The sequence below is a fragment of the Gavialis gangeticus genome, unplaced genomic scaffold, assembly GCF_001723915.1.
Source record: "Gavialis gangeticus isolate Ggan-Ray unplaced genomic scaffold, GavGan_comp1, whole genome shotgun sequence".
In the NCBI taxonomy this organism is placed as follows: domain Eukaryota; kingdom Metazoa; phylum Chordata; order Crocodylia; family Gavialidae; genus Gavialis; species Gavialis gangeticus.
In genome coordinates this window covers 151,742,096-151,759,979 of record NW_017729022.1, presented here as the reverse complement: position 1 = coordinate 151,759,979, position 17,884 = coordinate 151,742,096, and the positions used below count along the sequence as shown (strand labels likewise).

General features: G+C 38.5%; 1 protein-coding gene across 2 annotated transcripts in view; it reads right to left on the bottom strand.

Annotated features, from left to right (window-relative positions):
- The window catches only part of SRBD1 (S1 RNA binding domain 1), a 256,830-nt gene that overhangs the window by 25,806 nt on the left and 213,140 nt on the right, over window positions 1–17,884 (bottom strand). The gene's annotated exons all lie outside the window — the stretch shown is intronic.

Genomic DNA, 17,884 nt, shown 5'->3' with positions numbered 1-17,884 from the left:
GTTGTTCCTCCCCAGGTGCATCACCTTGCACTTGTTGGTGATGAATCCCATCCTATTCTCATCCACCCACCCCTGTAACCTGTCTAGGTCTGATTGCAGCCTATTCCTCCCTTCTAGTGTGCCCACATCCCCCCACATCTTAGTGTCATCAGCAAATTTGAACAAATTTGTACAAATATGTAGTTTCTCTCTTTTCTATAATCCAATTTAAAAAATAAATAGGAAAAAAATAAAATTAAGAAAGCGACATAAAAATTTGCAGTATGCTACATGCACAAAAGCCACATCTGGACATATGCAACAGAGTAAGCACACATACACATTAAATGTTTGTGAAATTTTCTTCTCTTGACAAGCTTCATATTATTATAAAGCAGCTTATCCATTACACTTTAAAAATAAATGAGATATTACTTGAGAGCTAAGTATATGTAGGTTAAATTTAAACTCTATAGCAGTAAAACACATCATACTATAAATGGCTATTTATATTAAGAAGATTGGCAGTTCCTCAATGAAGGCAGTACTACTGAAAATTCTTCTACATTTATTGCTTGCATCACTTTCCCTTCTGTTTTTTTAAATGAAAATTAGTCATGCTTGTCAAAGGTAAAGAGTTATGAAACTCTAGAAGCCAAAGTCTTCCCTTGCTGCACAGTGTAGGTATACTTCAATTCACAACAACATGAACTTCTCCATACAACCACAACAATGTTTAGAAGTCTGACCTGGAGGGAGAATCCTTTCGAAATGTAGCAGCTAATTCAATCACCATGTTCGCTTGGCTCTACGGCTCTTGTAAGTCACTCATGTAAATTCTGCATTGATCTGCAGTGATTTTATGATGCACTCACTTAGGACACCATGCTGGATCCAAGCCAGATCCCAAATACAGGCATACCTCGTTTTATTGTGCTTCGCTTTATTGCACTTCGTAGATATTGCGTTTTTTTACAAATTGAGGCAAGACCCTCCACCAGCAAAAAGATTACGACTCGCTGAAGGCTCAGATGATGGTTAGCATTTTTTAGCAATAAAGTATTTTTGAATTAAGGTATGTACATTGTTTTTTTAGACATAATGCTATTGCACACTTAATAGACTACAGTATAGTGTAAACATAACTTATATGCACTGGGAAACCAAAAAATTCATGTGATTTGCTTTATTGCGATATTCGCTTTATTGTGGTGGTCTGGAACCGAACCCGCAATATCTCCGAGGTATGCCTGTATTTTGTCCAGTATTTTGTTTTATATTTTAAGCCACTCAGCTCTTGTAAAGTTGTTGTAATTAAATATGACATACCACCAGCATCAACCTCCATCTAGTCATCTCCATCTAGTCCATCAGAACTGAGCCTAAACCCTATGTCAATGTCTCTCCCATATAACTGTAATGTAGTGTACATCAATCATTACAAATGTAATAAACTGACAAGATATGAGTCCATCAAAGGGACACAAATGACATAAAATACAACTTTTCTTTCCTTAAATAAAACCAATGTATAAAAAGTAGCACATATCCAAGGGTGGGCAAAATGTGGCCCAGGGGCCAGATGCAGCCCACCAGGCCATTCTATCTGGCCCATGGGGCCACTAAAAAATTTAGAAAATTAATATTAATCTGCCCTGGGCTGCCTGTCACGTGGCCCTCAATGGCTTGCCAAAACTCAGTAAGTGGCCCTCTGCCCAAAATAATTGCCCACCCCTGGCATAGACAGAGATATTGATACATATACACAATGCACAAAGGTAAGTATAATCTGTCAAACCTCAGCATCTTTGCAGACAAGTATCAATCTTTAATTATTGTGTACCTAATAGAGGGACGTTACTTATATTCAGAGTCCAAAAAAAATGAACTAAAAATCTTCTTTCCTATTTATAATTACTTCACTTACTGAAAATCCAGCGTCATTTGGTTCCCTTTATCAAAGCTTACAAGAAGATACTTGCTCCTTGTGCCACTAACTAGGTACGTCCTAATGCTTGAGACTGACCCCAGGGATTCAAACATATACAAGGATTTGTTTAACGAAAAAAGTAGAGAACCAAACCAAAATACCTATTATGTTGCTTGGAAATGATTCTAAACCTTTTCCTTCTTTTTTTTTTTTTTAGAAAGGAGCTGCCATCTATTACAGCTGGAGAACCAACAGTGGAATTGAAAAATTAAAAAAAATATATTAAGCTGACAGATACCCAAATCCCCTCTTTACTTTTGAAAGATCCCTCTACACATGTGTAAAAGAACCATCACTTTAATCCTATTTGTCTCAAGAACACCTGAAGACCATACTAATCAAAGGTTGCTTTTGACAACTTTGGCTTAAATAACTTCCTCAGGATGTAAAGCAGGAAATCTGTAGCTAAGCCAAGGATAGAACCCTCTGAGTTTCCCTGTTTATCAGCCCAGTGGCTTGCCCACAGGACAGTCCTGCACAACAAATAGCAGGTATATCACGTAATTCAAGACTGCATCGCTCACCTCTCTCTGGGTATATCCACCTCGCATTTCCAGTACTCTAGGGAAGCATAGCATTTGAGCATACCCTGACCTTCTCACATGCACAGAACACAGAAATTAGCTAGCATAGCTGCTCCAGAGGCACTCAGGGCACTGCTCTTGAGATCTGTCTTTCATGTCCTTAGGTGCAGCAGCCAGGATATGTAGCTGGAGTGGTTTCATCATCTTACGTCCAGGTTTGGTGAGTGCAACTGGGAGTGGGAGCAGGCCTCTCCAGAAGCAATGGGAACAAAGTGAAGACATAGCATCATAGGGTCAGGTCGAGTTGGGCATAAAGCAATAACTCCAGTTTACAGAGACTGTAACCCCATATTTATACTAATCTTTCTGAGACACTATAGCTCTTCAGATATGACTTGATTCAGTCCTGGGAGAGTTCTGTGCTATTTTCTCTCTTTCAAGAGATTTTATATTTGAGTATTTGAGATGATATGTACCAGCAGTAAAATTGAGGAAGGATACCAGAAGCCTTGGCCAGTAGTAAGGGTTGGTAGAATTACCTCCACCAATGAAAATGGGGAGACATGCACTCATGATCTCCTGGCTTCAAAGAGGAATGTTGGCACCTGTGTGAAATTTGAAGTTAGTGGATTTTGTAGTTGATGTGAAAAATGGAGTACAAATTTGGTGAGACAGAACATGAAATAATCCCATAAAGTACAATATTTGACAGTTTTCTTTTTCCATGGACAATTGCCAGGGACTATAAATTCACAGGCTTCTCAAAGAGTGCTTTGCATTTGTTATTTTATTTTTAAATTAAATCAGTGTTTTAGCTTCATAGTAAGAAATACAAAACTGTCATAACCAAAATCCTATTGCAGCCTTAACCATGAAACTACAATCATAATGCTCATTACCCACAATGCTCACCATTACATACAACACACTGCATTTATATCCAGTGTTGTACATTTGTCTTGTGACTGAGGTCTGTCTTTGCCTATATTTTGAAGCAAGGTAGTGGGCAAAATGAGGGCAGAGCAGCAAGACATCCTTTAATGGAGTTATGATAATATTTCTTTTTGTAGGAACCTCAATATTTTTACTTTTAAGAATTCCTCAGCTTTGTCTACCTGGTGTTTAAATAGCACCACAACCACTTAAATAGAACAATAGCTACCATTAAAAAACCCATTTGCCATCTACTTTTTTATAACACAGTACAATGTACCACTTGTAGCATGTACACAAATGGAGGGATAAGTGGAGAGCATGTATGTGACAGATAAGAAATCATAAAGATCCTCTTCCCTTCATAGTAAATGTGGCTGAAAGGTTACAAGGGCATCCCTTCACTTTTAACGGAAATCAAGTTTGAAGTCAGTGGTTACAGCAAACTCTTCTGGAGGTAGAAAATTGTTTCAGAAGTCAAGCTTCTCACTGGCACTGCCTCCTCCCACTGAATTTTCTCCCTCCCAAATCCATGTCAAGGGACTTATTCTCAATTTTAATTAAAGGGATGTTGTCAAAATGTGGTTAATTTTTAAAAATGAATTACATTTCTCAAGGCACTCTAGAAGCTTCAAAAAAATAAGTCACATACCAGTAAGTGTTTAAGTGAAATGTACTTTTGCATCTTGCTATAGTTTTCCTCCATTTCATAGGCCAGTTCTTATGCAACCGTTTGAAGACATATTTTGGTACTTACTGTTGTGGGGCATAGAAAGAGTGTCATCACATTGCTTATGACCTTCTCTTAGAGGTGCACCCACTCTACTCCAGGACTGTCAAATCCATTTGCAACCCCTCTCCCCCCCAGCCAGATCTAGATACTGGGGCTCCTCACCAGCCAGATCACAACCCAACTCTGACAGTGGCAGTATTAATCCCCCCATGGGTGCTTAAGGTGCTTTGCCAGCTCATGAAACCATGGGGTTTACTGTGATCTTTACTTGCTCCTCTGCTGCCAAAATGAGTCCCATAATTTGCTGGCAGCACCTCCTACCCTGCAAGGAAATCTGTGGTCCTTCCCAGGATGCCCACAACCTAAATGACACAGCTCTGTGGGTTGTAGTTTGACTTCCATGCTCTACTCCATTCACTTTCTAGAACAGCGGGTGTTCAAGGACAGTAACCCTGTGTGCTCAGTGGGTGTTTGTGGTTTAAACTAATTTAACAGAGATGGTAAAACTATTTTCAAGGCATACTTCAATTCTTTATTACTAGAATTGCATATTTGTACCATGCCATGTTTGACAGCAAACCAGAATCTGACCCCCAGTAATGTCTCCTGAATGTGCACTGTTAACTCTGTCCCCACACCCAACACACAGACCAGATAGATCCGGCACCCTCGAAGCAACTTATTTTGAAAATAAGTTCCACAGGAAGCAAAGACACCACCAGTATGCGCATGTAATATATAAGCAGCACTAGGTTTCCAGCAGCACTAGGTTTCCATCTTTAGGGGTAAGCATGCTGTAAACTGGATACTTTCCAGGGAATCATGTGGGAAAGGAGACAGATATCTCTGCTAGGTGCTGAATGCTAGAAATGCATGTTGTGGGGTTTGGGGCTTCCAAGCACCTGCTACTCTTTCATACTTCTACCCTCACTCTCCCTCATCCCCATCATCAGGAAATTCTAAAAGAACTGCCTTCATGTTTTCCCTCTTACATAAGGAACCAACTACAGCTAGTTTAGCAAATACACTACACCAGCAGTAGTACCAGACAAACATAATACAAAAGGAGTCCTCTCAACAATCACGTTTAAGGGACTGAGCATGTTCTTTGCTGCTGGTCTCAAGCATCATCTTGGGAAGATCTACCATGCAATAAACCACTTATTGGGTTCAAATATAAAGAACTTTAGACCCTATTATGAAAATGCTGATTTTTAATTTTACATTATCTCTTTAAATGCCAAACAATATCTGATCTGGTATTAATAAGGGCTGGCATTGAACAGAAAGGAATATGCAATGTCTTATTTTATAATCTTTCAGAATGTTAAGACCAGAATGTATTGCTGCGATCTATAACAAAAACCTCATTTGAGCAAAAAAGAATTTCCATTTTACAGATGGGAAACTAAGACCAAAAGAGAGAAAGGTCACAGTTACAGATATAGGACTTGAACCCAGCTCTCATGAGCCCAACCTGCTTCCTTAAATACAAAGTCAACCTGCATCACACAGTGTTAAAAAGGGTACTGCCTACTAATTTTCTTGCAGGACAACTTCTTTTGGAAAAGAAACATACAAGAATATATTAATTTTTGCATCACAAACAACATCGGTTTCAGCAAGTCTTTTGGTATTCATCTTCTTGCACCTAGTCAGTGACCCAGGAAGTACTGATGCATAAAGTTAAAATTACTTCATGACTAGTTGGAAATTGCAACAGTAAAAATCAAAATCATACAAACTGTCATTAACCAAAGAAAGCTCTAATATTAAAATTGTGCTTTCAACCCAGGGTTTTAGAACAAGCAACCCATAAACTTAGTTCAGATTTATGTCGCACTTTGATGTGCAGTTGTGTTCTGGAGTAGGATTAAGGACGACGATGCGTATTGTAGTTACCGTCTCTCAAGTAATTCCATGACAAATTTGCAAACTTTATAAGTAAACATGGAAAGTTTTTTTTTTAGATATGCTGTCCATACACGGTAGGGGATGCACGTTTTATGTGCTTGAGCTTAGACATTTTTAAGGGGGCAAGGACTGTCCATCTCCCTATGTTTGGGTATGCACTCAGGATACTGAGCCAGTCTACATAATAAACAATGGTTCCAAAAATTCTGCAGGCCAAATATGGTGGCAGCACTGAAATCAGGGTAGGCAGGCATAAGTGAAGACAGACTATGACACTGTGAATTAAATTTAGTAAATATTTTCATCAAACTGGAAAAGAAGAAAATCTAGCTCAGACTTTATCAATTGTAATGTCTCTTTACTTGTGGGGCTGTGGTGACAGCTGTCATTCCCCCCCGCAATAAAAATGTCAGCACCTGGTGCTGCTGCCGTGCTCACTTTGTCTTTGTTACACTACTGGCTATAAGTCTGGTGTCCTTTTACACATATTTCAATTGGCTTTTAAAAACAGTCTAATGACAAACACAGAGTTAAATACAAAGTGCCAAATCTTTTGCTCCAGGGTTCCATGGGAGCCAATCCTGCACCGGAGCATCTGGATGGGCATACTTCTTATCTGATTAATCAAATACACACCACGGATTCAGAATAAAGCACCCAAAAAAAATCACATATACCGGAACTTTTATAAGAAAGATTCTCTAAGACATAGCTCTAGGAACCGATGAGTGAAGTACAGGGCAACTAAAATGAGTTTGTTAACTTCTTCCGAGTCCACTGCCAAATTATTTTTTGCGAACTATTTAGTATGACTGTGTGCCTCTGTTAAGAAAAAAAATAAAAAGACTCAGTCTAAAGTACGTCCTGTGACATACAAATGTGTACTCAAGATTTTAAAAATGAACACATGCAAGAAGAAATCAAATGACCCGCCCATTCATTTTTTTTATTTTATACTGCCCAGGAGTAAAGCCTCATGATATAGTTAAAAAGAACTTATACCCACACTGAGGAGCTTACAGACTAAATACAGGCATTACAAGTTAATGAAGAAGTAAGTGAAGGGATGGAGCAGGGCTCTGCATTCTGTGAAGTAAGGTTTTGGGCGCTGGCCTAGACCTGAAATAGCAGTGGTACAAGATCAACACAAGCCCCGAATAACATCAAGCAAGGTATAGAGAGGAAATCTTGTTCGGTTATTTATTTGACTAAGTTATATATAACATTTTCCCTTGGATTCCAAATGATAACTTCAGCACAATAAAGAGTGAACATAAGCTCTCAGTTTTTCTATTCGGTACAGAAACATTTCAAACACCTTCTAAAACATTGTTTTTTCTATGGGTTATTAAACGTGTTAATTAAATTTAGTACTGCTATAAGGCTGGACAATTTGCCTCATTAAAAGCAGTTCCTTTTTCCATGGGGGGAGGGGGAGCAGTTACATGAGAGCACAAGCATGCAAAAATATGTACATGTTCACATGCCTTACAACCTGAATAACTCTTAGTAACATTTATTTCATATGTGAGATATTCTTTCTTCTAGTACAGAGGTTACTGAACTTTCTTATTGAATAGCCCCTTCCAGATTTACCAACTGCCTGCTTACCCCAACTGGCATACGTTTTATATTTTAACCCGTTAAATGCCAATTATTATAATCAAAATTAAATCTGCCATTACACAAGTTCTCCAGATTACCCCCGCAAAGATGTCTTGCATATCCTCAGGGGTATGTGTACCACAGTTTGAGAATCCCTGTTCTAGTACATCCTAAATTAAATTCAAATGATGTTTCAGTACATCTATAAATAGCACCTTTGGCATTAAAGAAAAAAGGGAAAAAAATTCTCAAGTAGTCCGGTGATCTGTAATACAGTTGGGTACATTTTCAAACACATGAGCTATGAAACCACAAAAATCAAAGCTTATAATCAAAACAACAAATCCTAAGTATGACAGGACTAATGTAATACAAAATAGTCTAATGATTAACATCCTTTTACGTGTGGAATTAGAAAAAAAAAGCCACCTTACATCTCAGGTAGATATGCTTGAAAGTTCATGCTGAAGGTTTTAAATCTCTTGTGCCCCTTTGGAAAATCCCTTTCAATTAGATTCTAAGAACACAAGCTTATCCTTCTGATGTTTGATAAAAGAGCCTAACTTCAAGCCTTTCTTTTGAAGATTTTTTTGTGGTTTTTCCAAATGGAGATAGTTTGTTATGCTATGTATTTAACTCTGACTCATTTCTTGTCTTTTAAATTCCAGATTCTTATTTTTTTATAGCAACATATTATTAAAATACCCCCAGAGGGGAAAATGGATTTCCATTTTCATCAATCAAAATAAGTTTGACAAAACAGAACTAAAATGTGTTAATCTGCTTAAAAACAATCATACAGACGTTTACAGTTAGCTGTGTGTTGGTAGAATTCATCCTGTGCTCATAAACAGATAACAACAAAAGCAGTAATATTGCCAGTTTGTTGCATGAAGTAAATTTTATTATTCATAGGTGCTTTCCAAAACTGACTTTTCCTCTGCCCTGAAACAACTAAACTATCAGTAAGAAAAGATATTTCAAACCAAATCAGAATAAATACTTATGTCCACCAACACACACTGTTAAGCCACAAAAGGGGAATGCAGTGCAATGCCCACTGAAAATTCATAGCAAAACTCACATGGACTCCACTGGGACAAGGACAGAGATGGTCACTGGCCAAGTGTCTTCCATGATGATGATCCTGACTGCTAAGTGGAAAACTCATGTTTCATCTCCAATCATAATCCCCCCCTGTATTTTACTACTTCAGAGCAACTTTAATCCCCAGAGGGACAAAGCACACTTTCTCATGGAAAATTAAACTAGGAACTTTGAGAACAGGGCCTGATGGATTGAATGGCCCCAAACATCAAGCATGCATAGGGAATTTCCAGAAGTGCACCAAGAGAGGGAGCCAGCCAGCAACAAGACTGTGCTCTAGGAGAAGGGAGGAAGATGAGTCCAGAGGTCGAAAGGGAAAAATTCCACTCATCCTGTCAACAGCACAGTGAGCTCCATGGCAGGAATGAGGAGCCCAGCCTCAGTTTGTCCAAGCAAAATAAAATTAAAGATCTATGTGACCCTAAGGAACAGATCGACAAATGACTACAACCAAATAAATCTTCCTAATTAAAAATATATGGCAACTTAAAGTCTCCTGAATAATTCTATTTTTTTTATGGTCGATTATCATTTTACTGCACAAAAATGACACTTCTAAATGCAAGCAACTATTCGAGATACCTAGCTTTCTCACAGTCGATATGTAAATAGAGCCCAAGGTACAAATGCACAAATGATCAAAACACTGATCCAGTCATGCTGGCAATGCACTAAAAATGTTTAATTTAATCACACACATCAATCCTCCTGTTACAAAAACAAACAAGAAACCCCCAAACATTTCAAACTACTACATCAACATCTTTCTGTATACCAAAGAGTTAGGCAAGATAGTGGCTATTAAACCAGGAGGAAAATTAATTTTATTTAGTGTGATTAAAGCTTCAGAAAACACTGGAGAGGGCAGCTATTCAGTACACTGCATTCTCCTACGTCAGTACTTAAATGTTTATGCTGATTGAGCTTAAATCATGCCAACCTCTGGTGCCTAACTTGCCTATTTTTCGTGAGCTCTCCTTTTATTTTATTAGCCGCTTGTTCTTCACTGTACCTCCTTCACCTCTAGGAAAGGCCAAAATGGGGTTAGGAATGAAAGGAAATGCAAGAACGTTTTCTAAGGGAAACGCGGCCAATTTCAAATAAAGCAAGCTTATTTTCTCTGCTTACTAGAAAGCATCTACTTCATTTTGATTGGCATATGGCAGCTCAAAAAAAGTCATCCAGGGTAGTGTATGTTGAATGACCCATGAAAGACTGAAAGCTGACAGAAAACCAGGAAACATTTGGAAAAACAGAATAGTGTACTCAGTACCAGTGTTTCTCAGATTCTCTAAACACAGCACATAGGCACCCATTGTGTCATTCACATCTTTGATAACTGGAACTAATTTCAGCACCACTCATTATATACACCAGTATGTTATATTTAAGTAAAAGCATAAATAATTCATTTGAAAAAGAAAAAGTATACATTTAAGATCTGCTGTGCACCAAAATAAATAAATATCTGGGATTAGATGTATATTTAGTACTTCTCCAAATAAATACAGCATTGATAAAAATGTTTGCATTTGAACACTTGATGAAGATGGTGAGACTAAAAAAGTGAGAGCACTTACCTGTTCAGCTCTGAAGATTTTAAACACAATGTTAACTTAGTTTATCAGTGAAATGAATCTGATGTTTTAACTCATGTCCTGCTATTTCTTAAATACACAAGACAGGGACTAATTGATCACTACTGGTAGCCAGTGATTTGGACAGGTCCAGGATCAAAATAAATGTGCATGGATGGAAAAACATGGAGAAGAACTTAGTTTTGGTCTGCACGATGTCGGCTTATTACATGACAGTTCAGTATTCTTACAGCTGTAAGATGTTCACCATACCAGATCTCGGCAGAGAGAGAAAATTATGATAAAACTTATGTTACATCCAGTCCAATGAAGTCTGACATATAACTTGTGATCTGTGGCATCTCAGTATATGCCACAGGTTCACTGAAGACATGAGAAATTACCAAATGAAAATTCGCACTCAGCTGTAGGTAGCTAAAGAAAAGACATTTCAGTTAAGAGCTATCACAACCTCTTCATATTAATAACAGAGGTTAGGAGTCTTTTGAAAAGGTGTGTAAAACATATACAGTGATTAAACTACGTATGAATTACCAATAATAAAGATAAAGTGTTTTTTCTGGTTGAACAAACCACTCAACCTTACTTCATATGCAAGGTGTCATTCATGTCCCATAATGAACAATGAAACAAAGAGAAATGATGCAGATACCCAAATTACCATTAAATTCTGCTTTGTGATTTACAATAGCTTAAAAAACATTAAAAATCTGTAATATAAGTATAATAAATGTACAGAGACCCCTAAGTAGCAGCTGCAATCATGTTAATTTAATTAAAGATCTGTCTACATTTTAATTGTAAACCCCAAAACACTAGCCTTCGATAAACGTAAGTTATGAACAGAATTTTTCTTGCTACATAGAAGTTCTGACAGTAATCTATTTGGAGAAACATGTTTTATAGACCACGTAAAAAGAGAAGTCCTAAAAACTACATTTCTTAAAGTATTTACTTTATAAATTTTAATTCCCGAAGCATTTAATCCATAGTGTGGTTATAATACTTTTGACATTTTTGTTTTCTGCTAAGATATATGGGTTTGGAAATTCCATTCTTGAGTCTTCATTGTCTTGAGCATCAGGTAGTTACTTATATATGTACAAAGTGAGCATGTATGCTATCCCAGTTGTAGAAACTACCCCTCTGCATGTTACAGGTATTAACTGGTTAATTGTGCAATTACCAGCTACAAGTGCAAAATAGCTATAACACAATAAAAAGCTCCAACTACTGTAGTTATAAAATTAGACCTTGAAAATGTGCACTACCTTTATAGCTGGTTGCTCTCAAACTTTAATTTTCACATGTAGCAGTGTCTTTCCTATGGCTGGAAGCTCCCACAACTGAGGGGAACCTCAGCCCCAGCAGCTGCCAACTCTGGATGCCAGCAGCATGGGGACCCAAAGTCCCACAGCTGTGGACACTGGGTGTCAGGACCCAGTTGTGTGAAACCCCAACGGCTGATGAATAGCAACAGCCACGATCCTTTAGCCTCAGGAGTATATGAAACTCTCTGGGACTGGGGGAGCGTGGCAGCCACAATCCCCAGCCTTGGGGGTGCGTGAAATTGCAGCTTGCCACTGAGGGGGCTCCAAGCTATGGGAGCTAGATGCTTGTCAGTGCAGGAGGAGCCCAGGATCTGTGTGACATGGTAGAAGGTGCAACTGTGTGGATCTTATATTAGATCCCATTGCACCTTTACTTGCATGGGGTCTGAAATAAAATAGAAGTGTAGAAACTAAGTTGAAAATTCTGATTTGGTTTCTATTTTCTTTTGCACAGGCAAGCATATAAAGCTAATAACTTTATAATAATACCCTTTATTGACAATATATGTAATATTTGACATCTGAAATTGGTTCTTAGTATATTGCAGAAAAAAATATGTGCCCAAAATGAACTGTAAAAAAAAATGGAAGATTTATTTCTGATGGATAAAAAAAAACTTCACTGATGTTAAAGAAAGGAAACATGAGAGAGTGAGCTATGGCTGAGGAATGCAGGTGATCTAATTTTATGATGGTTTCAAACACTTTTGAACTGATTTATATGAAATACAATGTACAGAATTTGTTATAACTCCACATCAGTGGTAAAATTCACCACTGTAGAAATCTAGCACATGAAGAATACATCAACTCCACAGACATTCAGCACCTTCTTACAGTCAGTTAATGGTGCAGCCTTCAGTCAGTGCTTTTTTTTCTTTTCAGGTTGCAAGGAAACCTTTCAGGTTGCCAGAGATTAACTGTCTGTGTGTTTTATTAATCTTTTATTTTGTTTTGTTCTGTAAGGGCAGGTAATCTGGGACTGCTAAAAAGAAAGAGCAGCCCTAAATGAAGAAAGTGACATTTTTGACATTTTAATGATTCAGGTCTCCTACCGTCACAAAAACAGAACATCTGTCTGTATCTATTTATATATATATTAATCTTTTTAAAAAGCAAAATCTCATTTCATATTGTAGAAAAATAAGTCAAATCAGTTCAAAGTGCATTTCTAAGGGATTGCTCTTTGATCAAAAGTGCTTAAGGTACAGAATAAAACTTGAAACAGCAACATTCTGGCATATTTGCACTGCTGGCATATCACTAACAAAAATGCTCTCTTTGGGCACAACTGTAGGCTAGGCAAGCAGCTCCTTTTAATGTAGACTAATTCAGACTGACAAAAATATAATGTTTTCAGCAGATCAGAATTAGTTGCAGTTCTGAGAAAAAGCACCTGAGCTTTCTTCATTTTCACTACCATAAGACAATATGATGTCATATCATAACAGAAAGAGGTCAGAGTTCAAAGAAAACTGATGATGCTCATCCATCAAGTCCCAGCTTGCTAGTTTTCTTGCACAGCAAGCTTCTCAGGAAGTGTATACACTACACTTGCAAGTCTTGCAGTTCTGATGAACATAACATTTGAAAAACTTTGTTAAAATATTTTAGATTTTACATATTTTAAAATAGCTGTACATGTGTTGGGTGGTTTAAATGAATCCATGTATTTAATAGATTTTCATACTTATTCCTAAACACTTAAAAATATGAATAACCGGAAAAGGATGCAAGAAATCTACTTTAAATAATCTCCTTAGCAGAGGTCTCGGCCCATTTTTTCCTTTGTTATGATTCATTTAAGAATTATAAGAAAAAATCGTATGAAAATAAAGGCATTTGAAAACTCTAAATTGTAGCTAAATTACTGTTAACAATGTCCAAAAATGTGACTAGGCCATAAAATATATATAAAATAAGCATTATAACTTCCCATCATTAATAAAGCAAAAGTGCTGCCCTGGCTCTGCACTTGGTGGATTTTTCTGAGCTCAAAGATCATTTTAATGAAAAAGGCTTCTTAACTGAATTGGAGGTTTGAGGGAGGAAAGTGTGTGGCGAGATATATAGTATGACTTTTTATATTACTGAATGGACATGGCTCTGTCCAGATGAAAGAACTCAAGTTATTTTTCTTCTATCGGAGCTAAAAAGGTGTACCAAAACTGCTCAGTGGAATCTTCACTCTTTCCTTTGTGTGTGCAGTTTTTGCGCATGGTGCATCATGGAGAATTTACTTCACCTATTCAACCAGTGATTTCAGCTTATTGTCTGTTTAATTCTTAGAAATCAATTTCTAACCAGCAGATTTTTGTTTTCTCCGTTCCTATCCCACACAGTCTACAAAGTCTCAGTTTTGATGAATAAAACATAGAAGAAGCATCTCTATGACTTGCACCTGCATCATAAAACATTACTGTAACTGAGGGGAGCAACCAGGGTAGCAGCACTGGGGCACCATCTTTGGTTGGAGTGAAGGGTAGAAGGAGTTGCAGAAAAACAGCTGCTACCACCATCGGCTCACGCTGCCCCATATGGAGCAACTGCCCTATTACACCACTGTACAACATTACCATGTCTCCCTGCTCTTCAGTGATAGAAAGTAAATAGGTTGTAAAGTAAGTCAGGCTCCCTATTTCTGTTTAAATGTCTTTGGAATCTCAAAAGGGACTTCACTTAAAAGTTCTATGTAGAAAAGGTGACAAGAAAGATGTTTGTGATAGTTGCTTTGGTTTTGCTAAACATTTTTAACTAGTAACAACAATAATGCTTTCCAGAATGCAGCAGAGGCCTTAAACATTACTGTTATTCTGAAATATACGTAAAATTATGATCCCTGTTTTTCAAGATGGTAAAACAGAAGCATATACATTAAGTGGTGTCTCTTAATTCATGCATGAGGAAAAATCAAAACTTTATTTCTGAATTCCTCCCCTTTTCACTATTCACTATGCAACATATTTTGTTTTGGGTGGGGGGGAGCTGTTACACTAACATTTGTTCACGTTAAATGGATTAATAGATTCTCATTTGGTCTAGCACAGGGGTGGGCAAAATAAGGCTCTAGCTGGCAGCTGAACTCCATTTCCCAGCAGCACCTGCTCACGCTGCTGTAGCCAGTTCCCACAGAGACCCCAGAAGTGGCATGGCTGTGACAGTGCAGGGACAGGGTTTCCATGGAGACATGCCTAGGGCATGCAGCACTGCTGGAGCCAGTCTCCATGGAAACCCTGGGCCCTGTGCTGTCATTGCTTTGCCACTTTGGGGTCTCCAAGGAAACTGGCCGCAGCTACTTGGGAAGGGGCTGCTGGGAAATGCAGTCCACTTCGCTCACTCCTGCTCTAGCGCTGTCATACAAATTGCTATAATTTTTGAGCTGACCAGTCTTAAAGATCAATAAAGTTAAAACTCACTCTAAATACCTTCTCTTTTGGGAATAACACTCACATCGAAATAAACAACATGCCCAGCTGATAAGGGTGGAGAGAAAGACAGGGATACAGATCTTTGATGGGACCCATTTAATGCTCTTTCAAAACAAGTGCTTTGATGCCCAGCTCAGTAATAAACTGTACATTGCATTTTCTCTTTTAGGAATTTGTGGATAACTAGTATAATCCAACTGCAACTGGATCATCCCCTTAGGCTTCTCGATATATTGTTTGGAGTGGAAGAATGGAAGATGGGCACTAGAGAATAGTACTATGGAAGTAAATGCCTACTAACTAGAGCGTTGATGCTCAACCCCTGACTCGCAGAGCAGATCCAGCCTATGGCACTGTATTACCCAGCTTGCTGGGTTCCCCACAGGTGCAGAAGTTTGGTTGTGGGGGAACAGCAATACTGCTCCACTACTGACAAATTCCAGACACATGGGGAGCTCCTGGCCCTGTGTGCTGGACTGGGGGTCCTATTCTAAGACACAGGGCTGGGCACAGGGTGGTGCTGGGCCCAGGGCCTAATCCCAGTGCACAGGAGTGGAAAGGAGTGGTGCCAGGCCCTGAGGCGCAAACCTAGTACACAAGACTCCACCTGGTCTGTGGGCTAGCCATGCACCACTTATCTGGCCCCTGAGGCCAAAAGGTTGAACACCACTGAGCTAGAGCATAAAAATGTCTTCTGCTGCTCATTCCAAACTATCCCACCACCTCTACTTTTTTCACAGCAGCAAAAATCAGACCACCTTATAGAGATGAACAAATAGAATGAATATTTCTAAAATTATTTTAAGCAAGTAGATAGGCACATAGTATAGAGAGAATTTAGGATAGTATGTTGTATATAAGGAAGTGCATCTATATGACACATTTAATGCACAGTTGACTAATTAACTTTGCAGTAAATGTCTCAGCATCTACAGGTGCACCTCTATTAGGGAGCACAAAACTAATAAACTCTACAGCAGGGTATTTACAAGTACTACCCTGCTGTGGAGTTTTTTTTGTGCGCAGCAATGTAAGTGTAGATGCCGCCCCAGCTGGCTGGGATATAGGGTGCTTCAGTGTTGCACCCATGTTGAAGCACCCTCATGCCCTAGCTAGCCGCCCTGCAGTACATGGAGCCCTGCCAGAGCAGCCAGCCCAGGGCTGCTCCAACCGGGCTCCACGTGCTGCAGAGGGGCTGGCTGAGGAACAAGGGTACTTCAGCGCAGGGGCTGCCTCCAACTGGCTCCACACTTAAGTACCCTCGTGCCTCAGTCAGTGCCTCTCAGAGCAGTCCTAGGCTAACAGGCTGAACTCCCAGGTCCTCTGTCAGTCCAGGCTGCTCCTACTGGGCTCCGTGTGCTGTACACAAATAAACTACAGAGCAACAAGGTCCTGGGCACACATTCAAACAGTGCCCCCAGGAGCAAAAATCTCCCAAGTTCATTTGTGCACATTAATTTCATATGTAGACATACCCAGGTCATATGGCAAAATCCCAGAAAGACTGTTCTTGAAATACAAAAGCTAAGTTTTCAGCCTAGGTGTTCCATCTAGCAATCTCTGGGGAGGGAGTTCATAACTAAAATGACTGGCATTACAGAGGGGGGCCAATTACTTTTCAGTGCTGGGCAAATTGTTCTAAATAGTCCAGCTGCAAACATTAAGTGATAGGCAATTTTGAATTTCATTCTTACGCGTCCTGCAATTCTTTCCCAAGGTGCAAAGGGAATTATTTATAATAGGATCATTATCCTTATTGTCTAACTTTGGGGAAAAAATAATAATTTCTGGCTACCAGAGATATTCCCCCACCCTTCTGCTTTATACAGAACATTTTTTTCTCCTTTCTTAATTCTACATCTTTAATTTGAACATGCTTTCTGTTTTGACACTAAATGGGCCCAGGGTATGCAGTCATAAATTACGTTGATGAATTAACAATATTTTTATAGAGGTCTCAGATGAAATAAAGATTAAAATTGAAAAAATGGAGTCATAATAGATTTTTAGAAGCAGCAATGAGACAGCAAGTCTGGGTTAGCAGTAATAATCTTTAAACCTATACTGAAAAGATTCATCTGTTTTCTACTTCTCTTCCCCCTGCTGCACCCCTCACCCCCATGAGAGGCTTTAGAATAAAGACAATCTTCCTCTGAAGGCTGCATTGGGACAATTTTATTTGACACGCTGATATAATTGTAATTTGCTACCAACCAGCTGAGCTGTGAATGACAGACATTTCCTCCAAACTGCAAACCGATTGAAATCTACATTATTTACCACTTTAGTAAATCATCAGGTGGATGCCCATGCAAGATGGAAAGGACACAGTCCACACCGGATATGAAAAACACTAACTCTTCTCTCAAACGATGCTTGAAACCTACTGCATAAATGAAGACTGAGCTCAGTTAAAGGTAGCTCATGCTTTATGGAAACTTGTAAATATATTATATATATTTAAACCTCCTTTTTAAATTATATTTTTCCGGTAACATTTTCATAACTAGGTGTCCTTTTAACACTAAGTTGAAGCTCTTGCACTATTAGAGATTTAAAAGATAACTGTCATTTTATTTAGCTGCTTCATTATCTTTTCCACCCAAACGCAAGAAATTTAAAAGGTGAACAGCAGTTTTTGGACTTGTCAGCACTACCAAAAATGAGAATTTAATGACGACTCACCTATATGGCAACCTCATTGGTAGATATTGCCTGCTTTTTTTTTTTTTTTTTTTTTTT